This window comes from Aythya ferina (genome assembly GCF_964211825.1).
Source record: "Aythya ferina genome assembly, chromosome: 12".
NCBI lineage: Eukaryota > Metazoa > Chordata > Aves > Anseriformes > Anatidae > Aythya > Aythya ferina.
The window spans coordinates 16425722-16449901 of record NC_140308.1 but is presented as its reverse complement, the minus strand read 5'-3'; the positions used below and the strand labels follow the sequence as shown (position 1 = coordinate 16449901).

The following is a 24180-nucleotide window of genomic DNA, read 5'->3' as shown; positions in this document are numbered from 1 at the left end:
AGGAACTGTTACAAAAGAGGATGAGTGAATGCAGCCAAACAATTACTTTGTGCCTGCTTTCCATACATTTACAAGTCGATGGTAGAAACAGTCATAAAAATACTTTTAACTGATGTTGCAGAATATTCAGAGAAAATGCACTTTGCATCATAAATATTCATGCATCCCTATTTAAGAAGTAACTACTCCACAGAGGGTGTTAGGGAATTGTAGGTGGTGTTACGTCCAGGCAGAAGACCTCCAGTTTAGAAATGCAAACAACCAGGAAAGAATTTTAAAACATTTTATAGACTGCAATATGCTTGCAGAAATGATTTCAAACAAACAACCAAAACCAAACCAAACCACACACACACAAAAAAAAAAAAAAGGCTATTGACAAGCACAGGGTAGGGAAGGGAAAGAAGATAACCCTAAATGCAGAGATCCCCCTTCTGCAGCATCCAGCAACATCAGCTAGAGGCTGGAATTATGAGGAAGGTGAATTTATTCATTGAATTTATTCACCAGTGGTGTAAACCCATGTGTCAAACAGAGATCCCCTAAACACATTTTTTTTCTTTTTAAGTAATTGTACACACACTAAAAACCAAACACTCCTTCACCACAGGCTGTCTGTATTTCTCTCCTTTTCCTAACATCAGCTGAGGTCTCACACTCACAGAAGGATGAGCACACATGGCCCACACCCTGTGGACACCCTTACAGGCCTGCTTCTGAAAGCTCACTCCTCCTCTTTGCCACCAGAGGCAGGGTGGGGTGTACACAGTGGGTGCCCTGCTCTCTGTGGAGCTGCAGAGGCACAAGAGGGCCTGGGGACACAGCCGTGAGCTGAATGAATGAGGTAATTAAAATGAAAGAGATTTTTGAAGGACACAGACTCGTAGATGGAGGGAATGTTGAAAAAGAGTCTGTCACTGGTGAGAGTTGTGTGCCATGGCACCCGATCTGTTCCCTGGAAACACCTGCCACCTCCTGCTCTTCTCCTGGTGGAGCTGCTTGCTCCCTGTGGAATGGACTTGGTTGCAAACACGAGCTTTTTTATTAGCTGCCAGGGATATTTTTTCTTCAGCCACCCATCAGCTACGGTAGGCCTCCTGCCATCTTGTGCTGGAGCCTGTCAGGAGAAGGGAGCACAGGTTGTGGAACCATCAAAACCTCATTAACAGGGGGGCCAAACAGGGAATAAAAGAATGTAAAGTGGTACCAGCAACCCAATGTGACTACAAAGTCTTGACAAAGTGGGTCTTGTCAAACCACAGAATACCATGGAGCTAAGAGCATGCTGACTTGCAAACTTACGATAGCACTACAGCAGTTTTGCTTTAAACAAAAAGCACATACAGAAGAAGTCTTCATTTCAACACTGGTCCAGGGTCATCTGTTTTTCTCAGTAGTTGTCATGTGGGTCGTGTTGAAAACATAATGAGCATATCAAAAGGTATGTTGGACAGTTTAATAGAGAAGTCTAATAAACAGATGTTAGTAATGAACAGCTACCAAATATATTAACATATCTTCTTTCTAATAAAACGTAACATAAAGTAGATGGATTGTGATACTCAACAACCTCTGTAGTGGAGTTAAAATTGAATTATATGGAAGAAAAAACAGCTCTGTTCTGATTTCAAAATTATGATGATCTACTATTATGATCCATCACTAGCAGAGCAGTAGGTGAAACAATAATAAATCACTGTTATTTATAATGCAGCAAATCGTAAGAAGTATCATGAGGAGTTATAACTCATTTTCATTTCAGGTCATAATTAGACATCTATTGCATTATATTTTTGCATAGGTATATCAGTAGCATGGTAATTCATAATCCATCACACAAAATCAAAACAAATGCAAACTGAGTAAAAAAACTATTTTTCTCCCCAGCGTACCTAATTTATGTGTTAAGTAACTGGAGTGAGTACAAAGCACAAGTGAAATGCACAGTATTTTACCTATTATGGTGATATTTTAATACTTTGTAGAAAATTCAGTAATGGCTTTTGAATGAAGGAACTCAAAAAAACAAACAAACAAACAACAAATAAAAGCATGATTCCAAGTGTTACCAGTTTTTGCCATCCATATTAGTTAACTAACATGGATGATGATCTGCCAGCCAGATAGTGGCTGCTGGTTTCCTTCTTGGTTACTGAGTGCATGAATTTTCAATGAAGCTTAGTAGCAAACATTTGAGGGAGGAATTCAGTTAGTTTACCTCCTCTCTTTCCTTATTTTTTACCCCAGTAAATGAAATTTTGTTCCTTTGATGTTGCAGGAAGTGCAGTGTTGCTGAAAAGCAGCAACTGTGATATCCACCTGTTCAGATCAGTGGAGTTCATTATATCAGGGATTAGAGAGTCCTAGTTGTACTAACACAAAATTTCTCTCCAAAGCAGAATAAAGACCATGCAGCTTATTCTTCATACTTTCACTTATTTATTTTAGAAAGCAGCACAAGATTATTTTGACCACAAAGATGTCGAACTTTTCTTTGAGTTACTGTAAGAGAAGTCTGGCCCTCTGCAGCCAAGGTGCTATGTTCTGGGACCAACATTTTTTTTTGTTTGCTTGTTTATTTACCGTATACCCAGATTTCTTATAGGCAGGGTTTCTGATGCACAGGAACTGCCCATTACAGATGAAAGCAAGGCACTGTATGTTTCTTAGCAGCACAGCCCAGCAGCCACTGCTCAGAGGAAAACACAAGCCTGAGTGGCTCCAAGGCAATTGGAGATCATGCAAAAACCCAGCAAACACAAGAGATATGTGGGAAAAGCTACAGCAAACTACTTCAACCTCACGCTGATAGTGGTATTACGCCTGCCCGGTGATCCTCAACATGTCACGTCTCCATCCTGTCCTGCTATGACCTTTCACTTCAGCTCTGCCCCTGCACATGTGCTCCTGACACCTTGACCCATGCCAGCAGTGACAAACAACACATTTCAGTTGTGATTTACAGCTGGCTGGGGTCAGACTTTAACATCTCCAAGCATTATTTTACAATGCTGTTGATTATAGATTTATTTTGTGAGAACATCTGTCTTCCACTTAAAATGTATCCTGTCATTATTTCCCTCTTAAGGCCACAGCTGGAGAAAGGGGAAAGGAGCCATGCTGTGTCAAAACAAGGCAACTTTTGAAGAACATTGCAGGAAACACAAAGGTAAGCCACACAATAGAACAGCTACTTGTGCTTCACAACCTGCTACTCAAAAAAAAAATAAAAAATAATAATGATAATAAGATCAACCAATTTTTAGTGTGGTATCTCCTCATTCAGTGGGGCTCATTCACCCCACCCAGCCATTGGAGCCAGCAGGGTTAACCACATCCCCTCCCAGGCAGGCTGTAAATAGAGTGAGAGAGGCTCTGCCCCTCCGTGTCTACGTACTCCAGGTTTGGTAGAGACATCTGTCTGATAAATAGCTCATTTTGCAATCACTATCATATAATTTAGTATTTTGACAGGTGCATAAACTTAACATGAGCTTTATATAAATATTAAACAGCCTTTCTAAAAATGAAAGCTCTGAAATGAACACAGTTCCCTAGGCCTGCCTTAATAATTATTCTGAGGAAAGGTTTTTCTGAAGAAGAAAGGGAAAAGATTTCTCTAGTGAGAGAGTATTGGAGTAATTTGGTTATATTGTACCTGGGTTTTGTGAATATCAGTTTCAGGTGCTATCAGGCTGTACCAATGATGATAACTCTGTACCAAGCCTTGCTTCCTTCCCTTGTGTTGTTCTTTTTTTTTTTTTTTTTTCCTGTTTGCTTTTTTTTGCTGTTTGTTTTGGGTTTTATCTCCTTTTTTTTTTTTTTTTTTTTTTTTTTTTTTTTTTTTTTCCTTTTACAATTCACACTTATCTCTTTTTCACCATCCTGAAGGGAGATGTTTGCTATAAATCTGCACAGGTATCACAGAATGGGATCAAGGTTGAATGAACACACAAGAAGATTTAGGAAAGTAAATACATGATAAAATTAATGAAGATGTTCCCTCCCGATGCTCTTCCTGGTGCATTCCCCTTTCACCCTGCGATAGCCTTGCTATTGTCCACCTCCTTCCTCTGCAGCCTCTGCTCCTGTCCTTGCTGGGCACGTCTTTGTTCCCGGAGAGGCACTTAAAGGATAAATTTCTACGTCTTTGTGCTGCTTTTTCCCCCTCCTCTTTTTTTTTTTTTTTTTTTTCCCCCTGACAGACATTGATTTTTACACAGAATGCACTCTACTCTCAGCACTTATTGCAATCAACATGAAAATAGTGTGGTACCACTTCTCAGGACACCTTTCTTGTTTTGTCTCCTATTTTAAAAGGATCATTTAAAGAGAATGATACAGCTGAAACCTGCTGTTTAACTTCTCAAACATATTCTCTTTTTTTGTCCTTAAATACACAATTAAAAATAACCTTTTTGAAGGTATTCCTTTTTTGCATAGGAAGACTTCTAAAAACTAGTGGTCTAAATATTCTCTGCTCTGTCCTAACGATGACAAGTTGCACCAACTGCATGATTTATTTTAAAGGTCCAATCTCTGTAAAGATAATTAAGTAACCTGTTACTGCCTTCAAATAATAAGGAAAATGCATCTGAGCAGTTATGAGTTGTCCAGCATAACTGAAGGAGCCAGTGTCAGGGCTAAAAATTAAGAGCCAGGAGCTCCTGGCCCATAATTCTTCTCCATGGCTAAATCTAACGTCTTTTCCCAGCCGAATATCATGTGCATTCCTTGAGAACCTGTCAGAGGCACACCATGCTAGACACCAAAATCTTAATGAGTTCTGCAATGTAAACCATATCATCTCTGACCCTTCTACCTCCCATTACTTTCACATACATTTGTTTTTAAACATCACATTTATCTATCTGCTTATAACCTTTTTTTTTTTTTTTTTAAATAGATGACAACTTTGAGAAACACCATACATGCTATACATATACTCCACTAGTTTGTTTTTGGTTATCTGCTATTTTTGTACTATGACAAAACACTTTTAGAGTAAATTTAGCTTTGTGATGGAGATTTTTTGTTGTTTTTTGTTTGTTTTTTTCACACATCACCCACATTTCAGTCTTTTATGTCCATATTGTCCCCTGTCAATATGCAGATACAAAGAGAAAAAATATCCATGCATCATTTCTATTAAGGACTAAATTCTGCTGGGTTTGACATTGAAGGGGAAGTTTTGAAACAATAAACTTTCCCACAGGAGAGAATGACAATTTAAAAAATGTTCTTAAAATGGCAATTTATTAATAATTTGTGCATTAATGCATACATTATGCATACACAATTACCGTACACAATTGTGTAACCTTATGCATACACAATTACCATGGAACTGATTTTTGTGACATATCAGAAGTAAAGCAAGCAAATAAAATCAGATTGCCCAGAATGTTCATTTAATTTATTCTTTAGTATTCCAGTACTGAATATGTTTTATTGTCTTGTTTTATTTTAGACTGGTGAGTTAATCAGATAAGCTCTGATTCATGATATCGGACTAGCAGTTATCTTCCTTTAATATGCTCAGTACTGCTTTATGTATGAGCTGGATACCTGGTTCTGCGACTCTGTGTCATGATACTAACAAAGCAGATGAGGAAAGCCAGCCTGAACTCTGCTCAAAAGTCTAGTCAAATAAATCTGATATTTAATCAATTTCATTTATTATTTAAATGAAGGTGCTCACCTCAGGTTTAGGTCTAGTCTGTGCTATTTATATGCAGTTTTTATATTTATATTTAGTGATCTCATCTGTGGAAAGGGGTGAATTAACTTTAAATATTCACTGCAATAAGTTAATATGCATAACTTCTCTTAGCAATATATGTAATATTCCAACACCAGAAAACACAGCCACAGGCACATGAGCTGAAACTTCAGACCAACACTAAATATAAAATACTTTGAGTTCAAAATCCAGTTGATTAAATGCAAATTCCAAGAACATTTACCAGAAGTTTTCATGAAAACTAAATCTATTTCCTGTCTGCTATATTGAATCGATTCTAAATCCTACAAACCTTTATTTGACTATTGCTATACCACGTTCCTTTGCTTTCTTCCTTGCATGAATAAATCCCCCAAAGACCCTCATTATTACTTTGCTAGAATGACTCAAACTAAATAGGATATTTAGTCTGTGTCGAAGAACAGATTTTTAAGGACCAATTTTTCCACTAAAATATGGGCCTCACTTAAGTAAGAGAACTCCCAAAATATTTAGCAGCAGTTATTCTTCAGACCCATCTGAATTTCATGGACAAGTTTTATCATGTGTGATTTCCATTCCATTTTCTTCATCTCTGTTATAGCGTAAAATTTCATCAAGTGTAAATGTCAGATCTTTTCTTTATTATTTGCTAATGTCATAAAAAGCTGAATTGTTTGCTTTGTTAAAGGGCTTACTGAGCATTGACTTTTCTTTATTTGTATTTTACTACCAAAAATGTTTTAAAAAATAAAATAATAAAAAATCCCATCTGAAATGGGATTTAAATAACAGAGCAAGGTTTGCCATTATCATAAATGTATAAAGTGCTTTGTGAGTAATAAAATGGATCATGGATTCTGGATAATTCAAACTGAAATGTTATGTTCAGTATCAAGATTAGATTACATTAATGTAGTTCATTTTAAATGGTTTAAAGGCCATCAGATGCATGTGAAAAGAATCTGTATCATAACTTAGAATAAATAGACTGAGACATTTGTTTATAATGTCAGTGCTAAACAAATCTATTACTACATTTCTGCATGTAACATTATGTTACCACTGTTATTAAACAAGCAGAGCATGAAGATAAATTATAGCTTTAATTATAAACATTACCTTTGCATATTTATTAATTTAAAATGAAACAATGTTCATGAACCTTAGATTATTTATATTTGCTAACATTTTAATTAACTTTGTTTTATTTATGTTACTTCTTTGCTGCTGGTGGTCATACATAGCTACTTAACTTGTGCAATCTAATTTATCATACTTCATATTACCCAGGAAATCAGACAATGCTGTTTTGGCTACTTTTGGTACAAGATACACATAAAAAGCAGAGCTAATGACTGATGGGAAAACCCCTCGAAGCTCACTCACAGGCAAAAACTCCAGCCTTGCTTTTTTAAATTACATCCATCTAGCCAAGATGCCAGCCATAACTCAAAGAAAACTCTCTGCTTACCCTGAAATGATTCCGTTTGACAATATGTCCTTGATTCGATATTGCGAGTGTTCTTTCTTAAAGTGATTTGGGAAGAAGAAAGTACTTCAAGGACTCCATGTTTATTATAGCTCAATAATGAGCAGATAATGGGCTGCATGGAAGTATTAAGGTCATAGTACAGCCTGAAAATTTCCTTTGCCTGGTTCAAGTGTATCAGAAGAAGAGAAACTGCTGAAGTTTTAAATCTCTGGATGAGTTTCAAATCCCTCCAACTTCCAGCTAGAAAGTGGGAAAACAAGCTTAACAGTGAAGCCCTTGCTGCTGCTTTATGATGAACTTCTTTATAACTTTCCATCACTCAAGCTCAGCTGAAGTCAAAGTAAGACTCAGCTGATTTCCACTGCCTTTGCCAGCACCTCCCCAGGCAGCAGAGGGGCAGCCCCACTCTGAGCAGCACAGGCTCTGCTCAGCTGTAACCCTGATGGCCTAGCAGAGGGCGGTTATACCAGAGTTTGCCTTAGGACAGAGGTTTATGTACAGCTGGTGATGTGGATAAGGCACAAAGGCATTCCCACACAGCTGCTTTTAAAACTTATGCTAAATTCTGCTATTAAACACTTGCTTCTCCTTACATGGATTCTCTTTGTCCCACACATCTGGGAGAAAATCTGTGTAATGTTGTCTTTGGTTTAAACACTAAACCAGGATTAACACCATCATTGTGTTTTGCATAATTAATTTTTTTATATATAAATTTTATAACTAAAATGCAATAAGTATCTTTAATATCAATAAATATCTTTTAAAACAAATGTCTTTAAATTTAAATAAATAACAAATGTTCTACTGTAGTCCTCCCTCTAAGGCCAGAGTTGCCTTAGTAACTGCAAGTCAGAGGAACTAAAAAGAACCAACTATACAGGCCTTAGAGAGGAATGAAATACTAATAAAATTTTAATATTAAATAGAAAGCTTAAATTAAGTTTTATAAAGGATTTACACTCTGTGATCCTTATCTTTATTATGCTACAGCATCATATATTCTGAAAAATGAGGAAGCTCAGTATGTCCCATCTTCCACTGGTTACCACACCAGGACCCAATCCTGCAAAATTTTATTCCCCAAAGGGCTGAAGATTACTTGAAATCAGCAGAAGCAGTCCAATGCAGTGAGTGCTCTGCAAGAAGTCGCCGGTGTCTTCCCTAATGCAGCTTGGGGCAAAGCTGGGGTTTAGGATTCTGGCCTAGCCCTGTCCTATCTGAAACAAAATAAATTGACATGCAGGTCACTCTTTCCCTTCTGTTAGAGTAACAGAACAAAGTATAGGTTGTTTTGAAGTCTCTCCTTGGCACAGAGGAGTTGGACTTCGTGGACAATTCCCCAGAAACTCAGTTCCCCAGCTATAATGTAGCTGTCTAACTAACCATTTGCCATACTGCTGCTTTAGAAAATTATTTATTTTTACTCTGAGCCCCCAAAAAAGGATTACACCTTTTTAACAGATGTCTTAATTCCAAAAAAGTGCCCCCCTAATGGTGGCACTTTCCTACTTTACACATCCCAAACCAAAACTGTCTCCAACTTTATCTAGGACAACCTACATTTGTGTCCTTAAGTCATATATACCACACTGAACAGCAGTCCCACAAATGTCAAAAAAATATCCTTATTAATTGTTAACTGCCCCTTTTTCAAAACCTTATCAGTAATCCCATCTAAGAGCAGTTGAAACTCTTCAGTGAGATCACATGTTAATTTCTGATAATCATCACTAAAACTGTCTAATTATTCCAACTCATTATTCATTATGACTACTGAAACCTCCTTTATCAGCTGTTTTGACCTCTACAGTTTTATTATTCTTTAAATCATTTACAGCATGTCTCTTGCCATAGCTGAAATTGTAATTAACCTCAGCGATATCATCAAACATTTTATCAAGTTCTTCACCCAAAACTTTAGAAAAGGTCAAGAAGAGTAGGCAGAACTAAAAATAGAGCTTGACCACATAAAATAACCTTAGTGGTAGACTGTATTCATTCAAGATACAGGACGTGAAGGAAAATAATAAATAAATAAATAAGTTAAATTAAAGTTATATACAAATGAAAAAGTTACAATAATCATTCTTCCTTTAAAAATATATTGTCTTAGTTCCTGCATTAAAACAGTATTTTTAATTATGTCCAATTAAACTCAATAAAACAATTAACATTAACTCTCAGGGTAACTACATCTCCCAGCTTGACAAAGATCATACTTCAACCAACATGCTAGCAAAGCTTGGAGACTAAATAAATGTGTGGCATACCTTGTAAGGTCATCTCCCTGATGTTATCATCACTGACAAAGCAGTGAGCACTGCAAGAGCAGAGCAAGATGGCAAATGAACACACTTGTCTGATCACGCTTGTGCCCAATTTTCTTGATAGTCAAGAAACATCTCCTGGCAAAGCTTAGCAGAACTCTACACCATTCTATCCCCTCTTAACAAAAATGGAGGAGAAAAGCAATCTAGCCATGCAGAAATTAAGATAGGAAGTGCCAAGATAATGCAATTTTACTTTGTATATGCTGGAAAGGCTGGCAGAGCAGAAACAAAAGCCATCCGTGCGTGTTGTACCTGGGGAGATGCTGCAACTCTGATGCTCTTGTTTCTGCTTTGGAAACGGTGAGTTACAGAAATCTTGGGGCAGATTTCCCTCTATTCCAGCAATTTTACTCCTGTGCAAATGTCTTAGGAAGGGTAAAGGACCTATCAAAATCTTTTTTCACTCAAGAAAACGTTCTAAAGTTTATAATATCATATTCAAATGTCTCAGAACATGCTTGAAGACTAAGCAATTGATGATATCACTTAATCTAGTTACAATTTCAAACAAAAGCATTTTGTTTAGATTTGATTAGCTTGGGTTCTGTAGAATCAGTCTCCTACTAATCCAAATATGTAAAATTTTATTAGGAAAGGACAAAAAGAAAACATGATGTTATTCTGATCCATTTTTTCTGGTGGACAAAACCCCACAAGAATGATATACCACACCAAATTATAATGCCTCCTACTGATGTTAACAGAAGTCTCAAAGTGCAAAACTGGAACAAGGTGCTATGATTTTATTATTGTGATGTGTAAAATTTATTTCTGATTCAAGTATTTATCCACAATTTAGTTAGATTTTTCTTAATTACTTCACTTTTCCCCACTATCTTCATTAGTTCACATCAAGAAAACCTTAGGAAAAGAATTTGAGAAGAGATCATACTATTTCTGCTGTGACACATTTAATATTGTTCCAGATTTGACAGTTTGAAAAAAAAATTAAATCCACTATTACCAGCATAAATCTTTCCATTGTACCTTAAGTACAGGACTTGAGTAAGGATTTTAAAAGTTATATTTGAACTTCTATTGTGAGAGCTTCCTGTTTGGGAAAATAGAGAGATGAAGCAGTGCTCATGCTTGTGAACCCCTGAACATCTAGGGCTAAATCTTGCTCTGCAATAAGGCAAGCACTGCTTTTAAAGGTTCATCATCTCCCTGACTTCGGTGAGCATTTTCCCAGGCAGGGCCACATCTGGCTGCATTTGAGAAGAAAAGGGGAATAACTGCACCTAAGCTTGGTGCAATTGGGTCTCCTGCCCTTCCCCTTGGTGGCAACTGGTACAAATAATGACAAGGAGATGCTGATCATCTCGGTTGGTGGGATAACTTGCAGGTCCTTTCAGACCAGACCAGGTAGTTCCAGGGTGCAGTGCCCTTATTTGACATAGGGGAGCCACGTCTGGGTGTCTGGGACCTCTGTGAACATCCTCTTCACTTTCACAGCCCATACCTGTGGTGTTCCACAGATGGTGTGTATATCATCTTAATAACACACCAATTTAATCAGGTCTGCCACAGTACCTTGTCAATCATTTAATTGACTGTGGCTTATATCATGTGTATTTAATAGTTGTATGATTTATCCACTTAACCAAAAAAAGACAAATATTAATAAATATTAAACAGTAAACTCAAATAAGATAGTTTTATTCCTCTGGATTTTTTATTGTACAAAATAAAGCTCACAAGACACATTTGTAGAGGAAAAATATGTTCCTAATTATACCTTTCCAGTCTCTTACAAGGAAATCGAAGCATCATTGCTGATACAGCTAAAAAAGATCTCATTACATCTTTAGGACCAGGTCTTTTCCTAGTAGTAGGCGATCTTTTGATCTCCCCCTCTTTCTTCCAGGTTGGCTGCATACAGCATTTGTCCGAAAGGCTGCAACATGTCTCATGACATTTCATAAGCTTTATAAATTCCATTTTTCCCTTTAGCTGTTTCCTCTAGTAGTTTAAAATCAGTTTCTCTCTCCCACAGTGCAGAGGTCCTGACCTGACATGGACCTTTGACCGTCACAGCGCTAACACAAGAGCTCACTTATCAGATCCGAGTGCCTTGGAAACCCAAAGACAGCTGGCACTTACAGAGAACGGGAGGTTAGTAAAATGAATGATGTTGTACTGAAATGCACAAGGTAAATATTTTGATATGTTAGAAGAGCATATATACCCTTAAACCTCATCCATATGGACACCGCACACACATGGGGCTTGATCCAGAAAAGGAGCTGAAAAGTGGCTGATCCCCATCCAAAAAAGTTGGGTTTTTCCCTCCCACATTTCTATTTCCTATAATTGAGTTTCAAAATGAAAGGGAGGTTACTCTGCTCATCCTTAGGCATCCTGGAAAATTATTGGAAGTCAGAGAGGTGTGACCTCTTTCAGACACCCTATGAAGGGGCAACCAGGTACAATTCTTAACTCAATTTTCCATCTAACACTTATAACAAACATCTGAAATAAAATATTTTGGGGATATCTGTAATAATATTTTGATATTAAATGGTTAGCATAGGTAGATGTCATTTTACCAACAATATCAATTTGATCATTTTCAGGAAAATTAGCCTTCTTTTTTTTTGCCTAGAAAAAGATCTTCAGTAATTTGGGATTTACTGAAGGTCTTACAAAAATAAAGAATACAGAGCATGAGTGATGTTTCCTTCAGAAATTCACTCAGCTTTCACCACTGGTGAAAAATATAGAATATCTATGGAACAACCCCTATTTAAATTGTAGCCCTGTATGTGTTCAAGGTTGCTATTGCTGCCATGTTCTTTTGCTAAAATGTTTTTTTGACTATCCAAAGGAAACTCCTGAATAATTATGTGATCTATGCTATCAGAAATAGAATAGGGAGAATTCACTGCCTCCAAAATTAGACCACTCTCAGGAAACATCTGGAATGACAGAAGATAATTAATTTGGAGTTTAATGGAGTAAGTTTAAAGGCATAAGTTAGGTAATCAGCCTTCTTTACTGCATTAGTTTCACTTGATATTTCATGTTCCTGACTTCCTTCACCATCTCTAGGTCTATGCTGAGCCCAAGACAAAAAATCACCAGTTCAGGTTTGGATTTAGAGCAGAGGAAGTAAAACTGTTGTCCCACTCTGCACAGCCTCATCCCAGCACAGATGTACCAAAAAAACAGAATACCCATTATCAAGATGGAAAAGGGACCTCGGGCATAAGAGTCGCATTCCTTTTCATGTTCTTTGGGATTCCTCATATATATATATATATATATATGTATGTATATGTATATATATACACATATATCTGAAGAGTGACACAGTTATCTGGATAACAAGCAAACTACTTCCTAAAAGCTGTGAAACAGCTATAGCTAAGGTTTCCAAACTCATTTTTGTAATTGTGAGCAGAACAGAGACCACCAAATCTCACCCAGTAATTCACAGTTTGCATCTATACTTGGAGATATGCTGTGATTTAAAGACATTAAAGAATGGACAGATTACTGCATCTTGTTAATCATTTCTGCTCTTTAATTATCCTTATTATATCCTGCTGAGATGTGGCATCTCAGCTGGGTTTAAATTCCACTCACTCCAAGAAGGAAAATTAGCCTCTTAAGAGTAATATGCAATGGCTCTCCCTGCTAATGTTTTTGTGGACAGATTCAAAAACATCTGTTGGGAAAGAAAAAACTAAACCCTTGGCCTTATGTGTCTGCCCTTATAACTGGACCAGGTGACCACTTCAGGGATCTTTCCACTATAAACTTGTGTCATGCTTCATTTTAAATTTTGGTGTTCAGCTGTTGCTGGATGTCTTGGTTTGGTTTGCTGGTTGTGTGAGCCTTATAGTGTCAGGTCTCTGCTGATATACTGACACCTATATTATGTTTTAAACTTTCAAAAATCATACAGTTACAGCATTCCTTACCTTAGTGTACTCTTACCAAAAACACTCCTCACTTTCAGGAACAGCCCTAGCAGTATCAATGGGAGAGTTTCCACAAGATTATGCAAACTGGTTCTTTGCTCTTAAACCCTGATTATTCCAATGAAAACTAACTTAGCAGATATTAAAAGTAGTACTATAAACATGTTAATAGGAATATTAGTATTACTAACACTAATAAAAACAATGTTTTCTCCACCAAAAGGAAATAACTGCCTGCCATTTACAACAAGTTGTGTATGTACTTGTATATATTCCTTTTCTCTAAGCACGGAAAAAAAAAAAATAATCAGGCCCTGATGTTAATAGCTAATGCCCTGGCTTTACTAAAGACACTGTTAGTTTTGCAATGGGCTTCAGCAAAAAATAATCACAATTCCAGTCCAGTCCTTACACGTCCATTCTGATTTTCCTTCTTGCTTTTGTAATTAAGCATGTTATAGCTTGCTCAATACTGTTGATATTATTTTACTAAGCAATCTTTCAGTAGCACTATTCTAGAGAAATGGACTACACTTGATTTAGAATATATTTATGCTCCCATAATTTAAGAGAGCTTCTCTTTTCCTCCCTTGTTCCATCTTCAGGTTTGACTTTGATTGGAATGGGATTGCCAGTAGCGTTGGATAGTTTACAAGCTGTCCCCAAAATCCTGAATGATGTGTTTCTTGCTGAGTCTATGCCCCACAGGATCTGCCAAGCAGCCATCACACTAATCCAGTATTGAACTAGTCAAGCATGTGGGAGTTTGAGCTGTCAAGAACTGTAAGAATCATACGTAAAAACCTCCACTTTTTTCCTTTTCTTGCCCAGTTCATATATGTAACTACATTTATCAATATGTTATGTGTTCATCTCACCACTAGCCTATTTTGATTTCTTGCTTTGAAGAAGCTGCTATAATCAATCTAAACCAATCTAAACAATTCAGTGTCTCATATGTTCACTTCAGAAAGAGCTTCTGTGAAGAAACAGTTTTCAAAATTCAAACAAAACATGAATGCAGGGGTAGATTTGCCTGGTTCCAGTTACCTAAGTGGATATAGACTTTCCCTGAATCCTGAACAGTTCTTCAGAATAACCATCTGAGCATCTTTTCTCCCCCTTATCAGCAAACATTTCCAATGTGGTCTCCAAAATCAGTAGATAGTTTGAAAATAAATCTATGCAAAACATTGGCAATCACAGATTTCACCCATACTTAAAGACAGGGGGGAAGAAACAGGCTCATCCATCATAGTGGGATTTCTTGGCTGAGAGCAGCACTCCTGTTCAGGCTCACACCCATACTGAATGTATGAAACAGCATGATTTGCTTTAAATACAGGGTTTAGTTTGGCTTCAAGGGTATGATATACATTCTGAGCACCTCTTCAGAAATGCCTTGACACAGATTTGTTCCTAGTTTACACAGCTTAATTGACCTTATGTTTCCAAGTACTTCAAGAAGGAAGAAAAAACTAAAAATTTTGATTCAGTCTGGGGATCCACTGTTGCAAACAACTCAAAAAAAGAGTGAGAAAAACAGATGAAGAAAGCAAGCATTCCTCAGAGTTACATGACCTCATGAATGGAAAAGATCCCAGCTTGAGTTCTCTGTAGCAGAGTGGGCGATATCTATTTCAAGAAAATGTTTTTATCATTTATTATGTCATAAGCAAAAGAGTAAAATAAACTGTTTATTATCATGTATAAAATGCTTTTGACCAGTCAACTGAAAAACTAATTTCATTTTCTCATTACACTGCCTCAGGCATCTTTTAACGTCAATTTTTATTACAAAGAAGGAAAATTAAAATGATCCGTTACAGTGGAAGAAAAAACAAATGTTTCAGAATTTTAAGATGACTAATAAGCACTGAACCTGCTAATCATTCTTGGTAATTACTATTAATTTTGCAAGAAACAGAAGATAGGTCCTAGGGATCTGTGTTTTTGTGTCCCAGAAGGAATTCTCCTGAGTGGAAGCATTAAGGTTTCTAAGAAAACTTGGAACAGTAAAACCATGAGTCTCTGCAGAGACTTCTGGGTCTCATTGCTCTGAAATAGGAAAGTTAGTTATAGAGATGCTCCCTAAAGGAGAATTAGAGGCATTTTTCTTGCTTCTAGGTGGAATTGATTGTTCTCCTCTGGGTACGATTAAACCAACTTCACCAGTACAGTCATATGTCTTAACATCTTTTATATGTCTAAAGTGCATCAGATTGCAACAGCTTTATGGGCTTACACTTGTGGGCATTCTCTTGTTTTGTTTGGTATGGGGGTGGGGGGGGGGCTGTCACTCAGAGCCCCCCCACCCCTACCCCTTCTCCGGGTCATCTCAGCACTTTTGCTCCATAAAGGAATCATGCTAGAGCTGTGCCAGGCTGGAAGCGTGCCCCATGGTGATCCCAAAAAATTTAAAAAAAATCTTAAGTGGGCCAGTAACTCATTGTGTAGTACAGCATTTCACCAAGTGTAAAGTTCTTCTGGAGATGTGGCCAGGAATTCAATAAGCTATCAAACGCAGCAAGGCTGAAACAGTTGATGTAAGGTTAAGTATTTACTATTTTGTGGTATTTTTTTCCTATGCCTTGAAAGATTCTAAGAGAGCTATCAAGCTCATCACCATTTGCCTGGCAGAACCTGTAGCAAAATACTTAGTCATTTGGGTTCCTGCAAGACTTTCCAAGTACTCCAGCTGCTGGGGGATCAGCAGGAGGGACAAATTTAATGGATCTAACATCCGCTATCTGCACAATGGTAGCAAAGGCAAAGGGCTCCTTTGCATGAGTTTCTGCCATAAACTACACCAAAGCAGCATGTTCCAATGAGTCAACAGTACAGTGAAAAGTTTCATAGGGAAAGAATTTCATGTAATTTGTGCAACACTTCTGTAGGCATGTCCAATCCTTTTCCCAGGTTACTCACAGGTGTACAAAATCAGACTCTTCATTTTCCTGGGACAGCTTTAGGAGCCATCTTGTTTTCTTCCCTTCTTTCTTCTCTTCCTTTCCCATCATTTTCCTTCTCTTCACAGAACACCCTGGACTTGAACGTGGAGGACAGGTTTCAAATGATGACAAAACACTTCATTAAATGACCATTGCTGTCTTCCACAGGAAAGACTCCAGGGAAGTATATTTATAAATAAATGAAGTTTCAATTCAACTACATACTGAAAAATCACCTAAAGATAATGGAGTTAGTGATGAACAAAGGGCAAAAGTGGAAGTGTCCGCTATGATTGCGGTCAGCTTGGTCATTTTCTGGAGCCAAACTATAGGGAATTGATCCTTTCCTATCCACAAAAGTCAAGTTAAAGCCCTTTAAACTCTGCTAACATGTTAATTCTGAGGTCAAGTTTACTTTCTGTACATCCTCCAGTACAGCCCTGCCCGGGAACCATGTGAGATAGATTGCTACAGTCAGCTAGTTCAGGCCTGATTCTCACATATTGTGCTTTGGGGGAGTTGCTCTAATTTCTTCAGTAATTAGGCCAGTTGATATCAGTTCAGAATATAGCTTGTACATGCCTGTTTCCCGTGATATATGCTGTGTCAGACACAAGACAAAAATTTACACATTTAGATGTGAGCCCTAGACAGGTGTTTGTCTCATGTCCCAAAAATTGTTTAAATATTTCAGGCAGGTGCTTGAATGATTGCCATTAAAAGCTAACTTACCATTTATCTCCTTTCTAAATGACATGTTGATTTAGTACTGCATGCACATTAGTGACATGACTGAGCCTGTCTTAATTATTCTTTTATTTAAGTCTACAAATTATCATTAGTTGTTTCTCTGTCAGGTTAACACAGATTGTGGCAAGTATCCTTCAGTTTAAAGTTCTGGATTTTATCAAGCAAAAACAATGTTATTATTGAGTTGCTGAATCTTAACATAATTCCTCTTAAAAAGAAACAGCAGCAAACAATTAATACATAGGTATGATGAGCAACGCTTGCTCTTAATAAGCTCCCAGAAACCTACCACCAGCTAATAGCATGCAAAGCAGTTTGCTTGGTTCTGTAAAACAATCCACATTTTCATGGCATAAAAGTAATAGAATATTGGATTAAGGATGCAAGGGGTGCTAGAATAATATTTGCAGAAAGCAGGAAAGACAGTTAGAAGAAAGTTAAAACAGAATGCAATCATCATACTGAAGTAAATACAGTATTTTGAGAATACCTTCTATTATTCTTGTGAATATTCTCAGGGGCATAACAAGGCTTTATATCACAGATAATTAAATGCAGTCTCTTTACTATTATATCTGTTGTATTCCAGAGAGCAGTAGGTTATAGGGCAATAGACTGAAATTAGATTTTAGCAGAACATGTGTCCTGACCTTTCTTTAAAGCAGATCTATTTACTTTATAATGCAGTTCATCTTGTAGGAACTGATGTACTCATAGCCAATGTAAAGGTTAAAACATATGTGACTCTTAAACCTCCTTGCTTCTAACTCTAACACAATTCTTTGTTTATATTGTGCAAAGAGATATTTTAAATAGCTAGTATTGAAAATAACCTTCTTTGTGGCAATGTTAATTTCAGCTATCCTAACGTTTATACATGCAGCAGAGCAAATGCGTTTCTAAATTGCAAATCTAATGGGCCTGATCTTCTCAGCGTAAATCAGAATAGCTCCAGTGAATCAAACACTGAAGCCAATGAAATTTCACTGATTTATATCTAGGTACCTAACTCAGAGCTTAAAAGGATTAAAGCCAGATTTACATGATTGTAAGTGATAAGACCTTGGCCTCACGTATTTTGATACATTATGGGCCAGATTGGGAAACCCTTATGTCAGTGGCACAACTTGCATGACTAAGTGCTCACTGATGTGACTGTGGGCTGCACAATCTGGCTCTGTATTACACAGATGTAAACAAGTAACCAAGAGAAAGTTATTAAGTGGCTTTGATGATCTCATAAATAAACACGTCATGACACTTAAGTAGCTTTAATAGTATCAGAAGCACAAGAAATATGTACAGCCTTATATTACAGATGCCCTGTGCTGTGGTCTTTAAACATAATGGATGAGAGATGGTTCAACTATATCACGCCATGATTCTAGATAACATTTGATTTGCAGAGAAAAAAAGTCACATAAAATAGGACAATGATGCACTATGCAATGCAAATAGGAGGTTTTGCACATTCCTTACTGCTCTTACCATTGTTGTCTATTGATCACCAAGATCTTTTTCCCTTGCCCCATGATCTGTTTTCCTCCTCCTTTCCCCCTTGTTTTTATTTTCTCTTCCTTTGTGTATTCTGTTTTTCTAGCAAGACCTTCACATTTAAAGCACTATGTTTTTTTCCCACCAGGTAAATTTGTGCATTAATACCACTTGTAATTTAATGCTAATGCACATAATAGACATTTTGTATGTGCATGCATACACATTTCAGATGCTAATATAGGTATATGTATTAATAAGTGGAGATTCTATGTACATCACATAGGCTAATTTGCAAGGAAATCATAAATTTGTGTTGACAGCATCCAAACTCTCAAGGCAGTTCCTACGTAGCCCATCTCCTGAAACACATGTCCACTTATACAGATAGATACAGACAGGTACCAGCAGAGCAACACATCATGGAATGACATGGTAAAGGACCTGGATGAACAAATTCTCGTAACATCTCAGATGGCAAGAGATTATTGAATTAGCTCATTGACGATACCTAGCTGTAGTAAAAGAGTTTCCCATAAAGTTGAAGTAATCTGAACAAACAAAATACAAGGATACAAGTGTAAAATCTATTGTCTATCTATATAACACCAAGCTCTGCCTTAATCTTCTTAAGAAATATAGATATGATTTTATGCCTTAGAGATATTTTTTTTATTATTTTCCACATGTTAGTTACTTTTATAATCCCTGCTTTTGTCATTCCTTGCATTTGACATGTGGAATTCACATGAATTACAAATTCCAATCTTATAAACCACAGTAAAAAGTGCAATAAGTAGTAATAAATAAATAAATAAATAAAGAGATTTCAAGGGAAAAAAAACTGGGCCAATAGCTCTGTTCAGCCATGATATGATAAATATTGATTCACCTGGCTGTTAGGCCTTTCTACAGGATTATCCCGAGCCTGTTTTTATTACCGTGCGCACAAGCAGGTAGCAAGCGGCAGGTTGAACACAGGGGCAGCCTGGGCTCCCAGGGCAGGGGTTGCAGCTGGGGCAGCAGCACAATCAGGGGCCCTATGAGCCTGCTCCCTGCAGCTCTGCTGGGCTTTGACACTGGAGGCTTAAGACCAGAAAATTCTTCTAGAAGATGCAAGCTCAAATACAGAGACCCTGCAATCATACCATTGGCTAGCATCGAGTCATCTCTGTCAGGGTATAGAGATAAAAGAAGGGGAAGGGGAAGGTGCTGGACAGGAGTATTTCCTCAGTGGACTTTTTCCTCTGAGCACCAGGGAGCACAAAATGTCATTCTAAGGGTTCTCAGCTGCATGGGCAATGGGGGAGAGCAAGCACCTCAGTGCCTGTGGTACCCCCTCTGTCCTGCACCCAGTCTTCCCCTGTTCTCTGGCTTCCCAAGTGAAGGAGTGCATCTTGCTAACAGCACTCAAGGAATAAAAAAGAAACCCTTATATATTTTGATATAGCAGCACTTGTTACCAGCAACAGCACCATGAAAAAACAAAAGAGGTTTCAATGGCTAATAAATACAGCTGCATCCTGACCACTATCACAGCTGCTCCAGAACTGGGAGTTTGGAGGGCCGCAGTCACTAACACTACTCATAGGAACAGGAGGAGCTGAAGAAGGGGCCTCACAGCAATGCAGCAGTACAGGGGGACCTCTGCAGCATCGTCTGGGGGTGCCTGGAGACTTCAGGGCCCCCAGCATAACCATAAACCTTTCTCCTGCTATGGGTATCAAAACAGTAAAGAGAAGCTTTCCTTTATCTTCAAAGCATAGCCCTCCTGTGAGAGGGATGGTCTGTCTTACAGCGCACAAACTGCTTGGAAATGAGGGAGCTGGTACAATGGCTGCTACACACAGTCCTCTTACAAAGCAGGAGGGAGCTGAGAGGCTGCAGCAGCCCATGCAGCATGCTCAGCACCTCAAAGTGCTCCCTGCAACTCCAACACGCACACAGCTCCCTAGGCATAGGCACTTGCAGCCCTGGCAAGAGCACCTTGCCCCTTCTTCTCTCTGTTTCTTCACCTTTGTGACATTTCCTTCAAGTTTCTAAACTCACATTCCTGCTCCTCTCTTAGATGAGCACATGCAAGGGCACCAGTATGCACAGAGGGTTGAGGGAAACGGCGAATCACGAAAAAGAGCAATTAATGTGAAAATGTTACATGCAGTACTTTTTCTTTTTTTTAAGCACATTACATGAATTCAGTGTCTTATAGGGATTATTTTTTTCCCCTCAAACAAGAGGCCAAGCTATCTTTCATAACTAAAATAAAAGTAAACTATGAAACAGCACAGGCTTGGTGACCATCCTCGGTAATGCAATTTAAAGCCCCACAAAAATACACTTACACTGGGATAAATCTCAAAGCCTGAGGAACAATTACTGCCAGAATAATAAGGGATATCAACACTGATTTTAACATGAACAAAATGGCTTTTTCAGTGTTCTTAGAGGAAAAGTAGAAATATTATGGGAAAGGCCTTACATAATAACCTTTTTGTAAAGCTTGGATGGCAAGATGATTCTGTAAGACACTGAAGTCACATGTCATTAATCAGAAATGACAGTCTTTATTCATGTATATTTGACTGAAACTGCATAATTTTAGCCTCCAATAGCCCTGGATAAATGACCCTAAGTATAGTACTTTTTCAAATTGACAATGATTGATGATGGAGAAGAAATTATGAACACAGAAGAAGTAAACATGAAAAATAGACAAACCCTTTAGTATCAAACAGATTTCTTGTTTTCACTTCTCCAACTCCTTCCATCTCATTTTTTATCTCTATAACCTTGCTCATCATGTTTTAATCATTTTTATGCTACTGCATTTTTTACATTTTGCCTGCGGTGCCCCCACACTAAATCCAGAGCTTGCTGAAAGATTCATTCAGATAAATGGAATTGATTTCATATTTTCCCGTTCATGAAAAGAGTCTTTAAAGTTGGAAACTCTTTATGCAGAACAAAACTAAGGAAACTGATTACTTCTAGGAAGCATTTATCTACATCTCTTGACAAAACTGCATAGCACGTCCTCACGTGAGCAGCATTACTTACATGACACATGGTGAACCAGCCGCACTGCTCTATAGAAGCAGTCCTACAGCTTTCAAGTCCCTTTTATAAACACAAGCCACCTGGCTGACCATGGGATAAATAATGTTCTTAAGTGATTAAAACCCCACCCTATTGATTGTTTTACAAACCAGTATGTGCTTGCACTAATTGATGAAACAGTGAAGAGAAACCAGCACCTAATTAAATTTGTTGGGATTTAACAAGTCCTCCTCCACAGCAATACCTACTGCTGGAATTAATGACTGCAGCAGTTGGGTTTTAAAAAGAAAATAAAAGAAAATAAAAAGCAAACCCTGCCTTGGCACCAGCTGATGCTCTGTGCATGGGCAGAATGTGGGTTGGAGCCTCGAATACTGTTCATTGTATGCCTTCCTCAAGGTGTCTGCTTGTACATGAGCTTGAATTTATGGCAGGATATCAGAACGGGGGGAAGCACACAGTGGTAGAGGGTTCAGCTCCCTGCTGGCAGGGCTGGATCCCTTGCTGTGACCCACTGGGATGGGGCCAGTGGTGAGACATAGGCAGGCAGGGAGCTGCCCCACACACAGTCCCTCTGCTCCAGCAACCCACTGTCTGTCCAGGCGAGGCTTCCCATTTCAGCTGGGATCGTGTGGTGCAGCCTACAGAACAAGTTTTATACCACAAGCAAAGCAATCAAGCAAGAGGAAAGCCAGTAGCTCGCAAAATGCACAAATGTTTGGGCTTATTTCATAATATATCTTCGTATAAAAAGCTTTAAGATCTGAAGATGAAATCAGAAATAGGTGGCAGCCCATTTTTCTATTCAGATTGAAGACTGGCCGAGCCCACAGAGCCCCACAGCCCTGATCCCTGGTTTGTCAGCAAGGCCCATGACCTTCATGTTCATCCCCTGTACTCCAAAGCTTTGAACTGACTCTGTGAGAACAGAATTCTGCATCCCGTCACTAAGGGCACACAAGTGAACATAGCCTGTACAAAATAAAAGACTTTTATTGGCACTTTCCTCTGTCATAAGAGCGACTCTCATATTGGATTAATAAGGCTAATATTGCCCCTGTGTTACCACTTTATGAAAATTTGCTAATGGGATTTAGACTTGCTTAATGGAAATTTCCTGGTTCTTCCAAACACCTATGCTGCTGCTCGCCATCCGAAAGCTGACCTGTGCCGCCACAGTGGGAACCGGCAGCAAGTGGTTGATGCCAGGAGAGGCCAAGTTGGCTTTTCTCACACAGTGCATCATGTAACATCATCCCACATCAAGTTACACCACATTAGGGCTCCATGCAGCATAGTAGGAGGCGACATCCAAAGGAATAAGCTCGAAGAAGCCCACCACTTCACTAAGGTGCTTGTGCAGCAGAAGTGGGTGCTGCCACAACCAATAATCCTGGTCTGCCGAGCCCTGCACCCTGATTTGGGAAGGGACAGCATGGACCCAGCACCAGTCTCCAAAACAAGGTAGCCAGAATACACTGCAAACACTTTCCCAGCAGTCCTGGGCAGGGGGACTGGAGGGAGCACCATGGGCACATGCCCTGTCACGGTCTGGCTGGCAATTCTCATATTTAAAAATAATAATTTAATAGCATCAACAGAAGTTATTCCCTGCTGTTTGCTTTGAATAAATTCTGCCTGTTGGGTTGGTGCTTTACCAGACATGTAGTTTTAAGTTTAGCTTGTCCCGTTTGTTTTCACTTGCACCGACAAGGCATAGCGATGGTCTGGACTTCTGCAGGAAGGCACGGCAACTGTTGATTTGCAAGTGGGAAGATGCTGGAGGCATTTACAGAGAGCCCCAGGGAGCACTTCTAGGCTAGGAGAACAATCACTATAGATAGGCTGACCAAGTCAATGGCTTTGCTATAGATCCATTAAGAGCACCAGTTCTCACTTCTTACAACAATTGTAGAAGGGCCATCTGACTAGTCCAGAAAGCAATAAAGCTCCATTTTTCCTCACTTACAGCTGTCACAATTTTCTGCTGGGCCATGAAGACAACAAGGAGGAAAGCTGGAAAAGTCTCGGTCATAATTCTGCATTCCCTGGCACATTTCTCAGCTGCGGAATTATGCAACAGAGGAATCTGTCCTCGGGTGTCTGCTTTTCTCCTGCCATAAGTCATGGCTTGTAACGTTGCATTCAATACCCAACGAAACAAAAAGAGCCCCTCTCTGTAGGAGGCATTTGGGTCAACTTTAACAGTGTGAAGGGCTCCATGCAGGGAGCAGTGTGCTGTGCTCCAGGAAGCGATGAATGCCAGTGTTTATCCAGCAGGAATCTGGAGCATCTGAAGTTCTCTTTTGTGTTTTGTTTTGTTTTTTTTCCTCCTTTACTATCTTTTCATCCAAGTGAAAGGCTTATGGGGAAGAGCCACTACACAGTTTAAAAACAGATTAGTGAGCAGATGTTCTTCTAAACCAAGTACTCACCATGATTTTTGTTTATT

General features: G+C 38.5%; 2 long non-coding RNA genes across 3 annotated transcripts in view; one reads left to right on the top strand and one right to left on the bottom strand.

The window, feature by feature from the left end:
* LOC311443335 overlaps positions 1–21809 on the bottom strand; it is a 46592-nt gene extending 24783 nt beyond the window's left edge. Inside the window, exon 1 of the long non-coding RNA XR_014697228.1 lies at positions 21729–21809. This is a non-coding gene — a long non-coding RNA (uncharacterized lncRNA). The remainder of the gene's footprint in view (positions 1–21728) is intronic.
* Positions 745–16562, top strand: LOC311443331. Of its 2 annotated transcripts, none has more exons than XR_014697223.1 (4): positions 745–844; positions 3089–3169; positions 11547–11665; positions 16514–16562. It is a non-coding gene; the product is annotated as an uncharacterized lncRNA (long non-coding RNA). The 2 variants fall into 2 exon arrangements; XR_014697224.1 differs by lacking the exon at positions 16514–16562 and adding an exon at positions 12602–13706.
* Positions 21810–24180: the final 2371 nt, after the last annotated feature.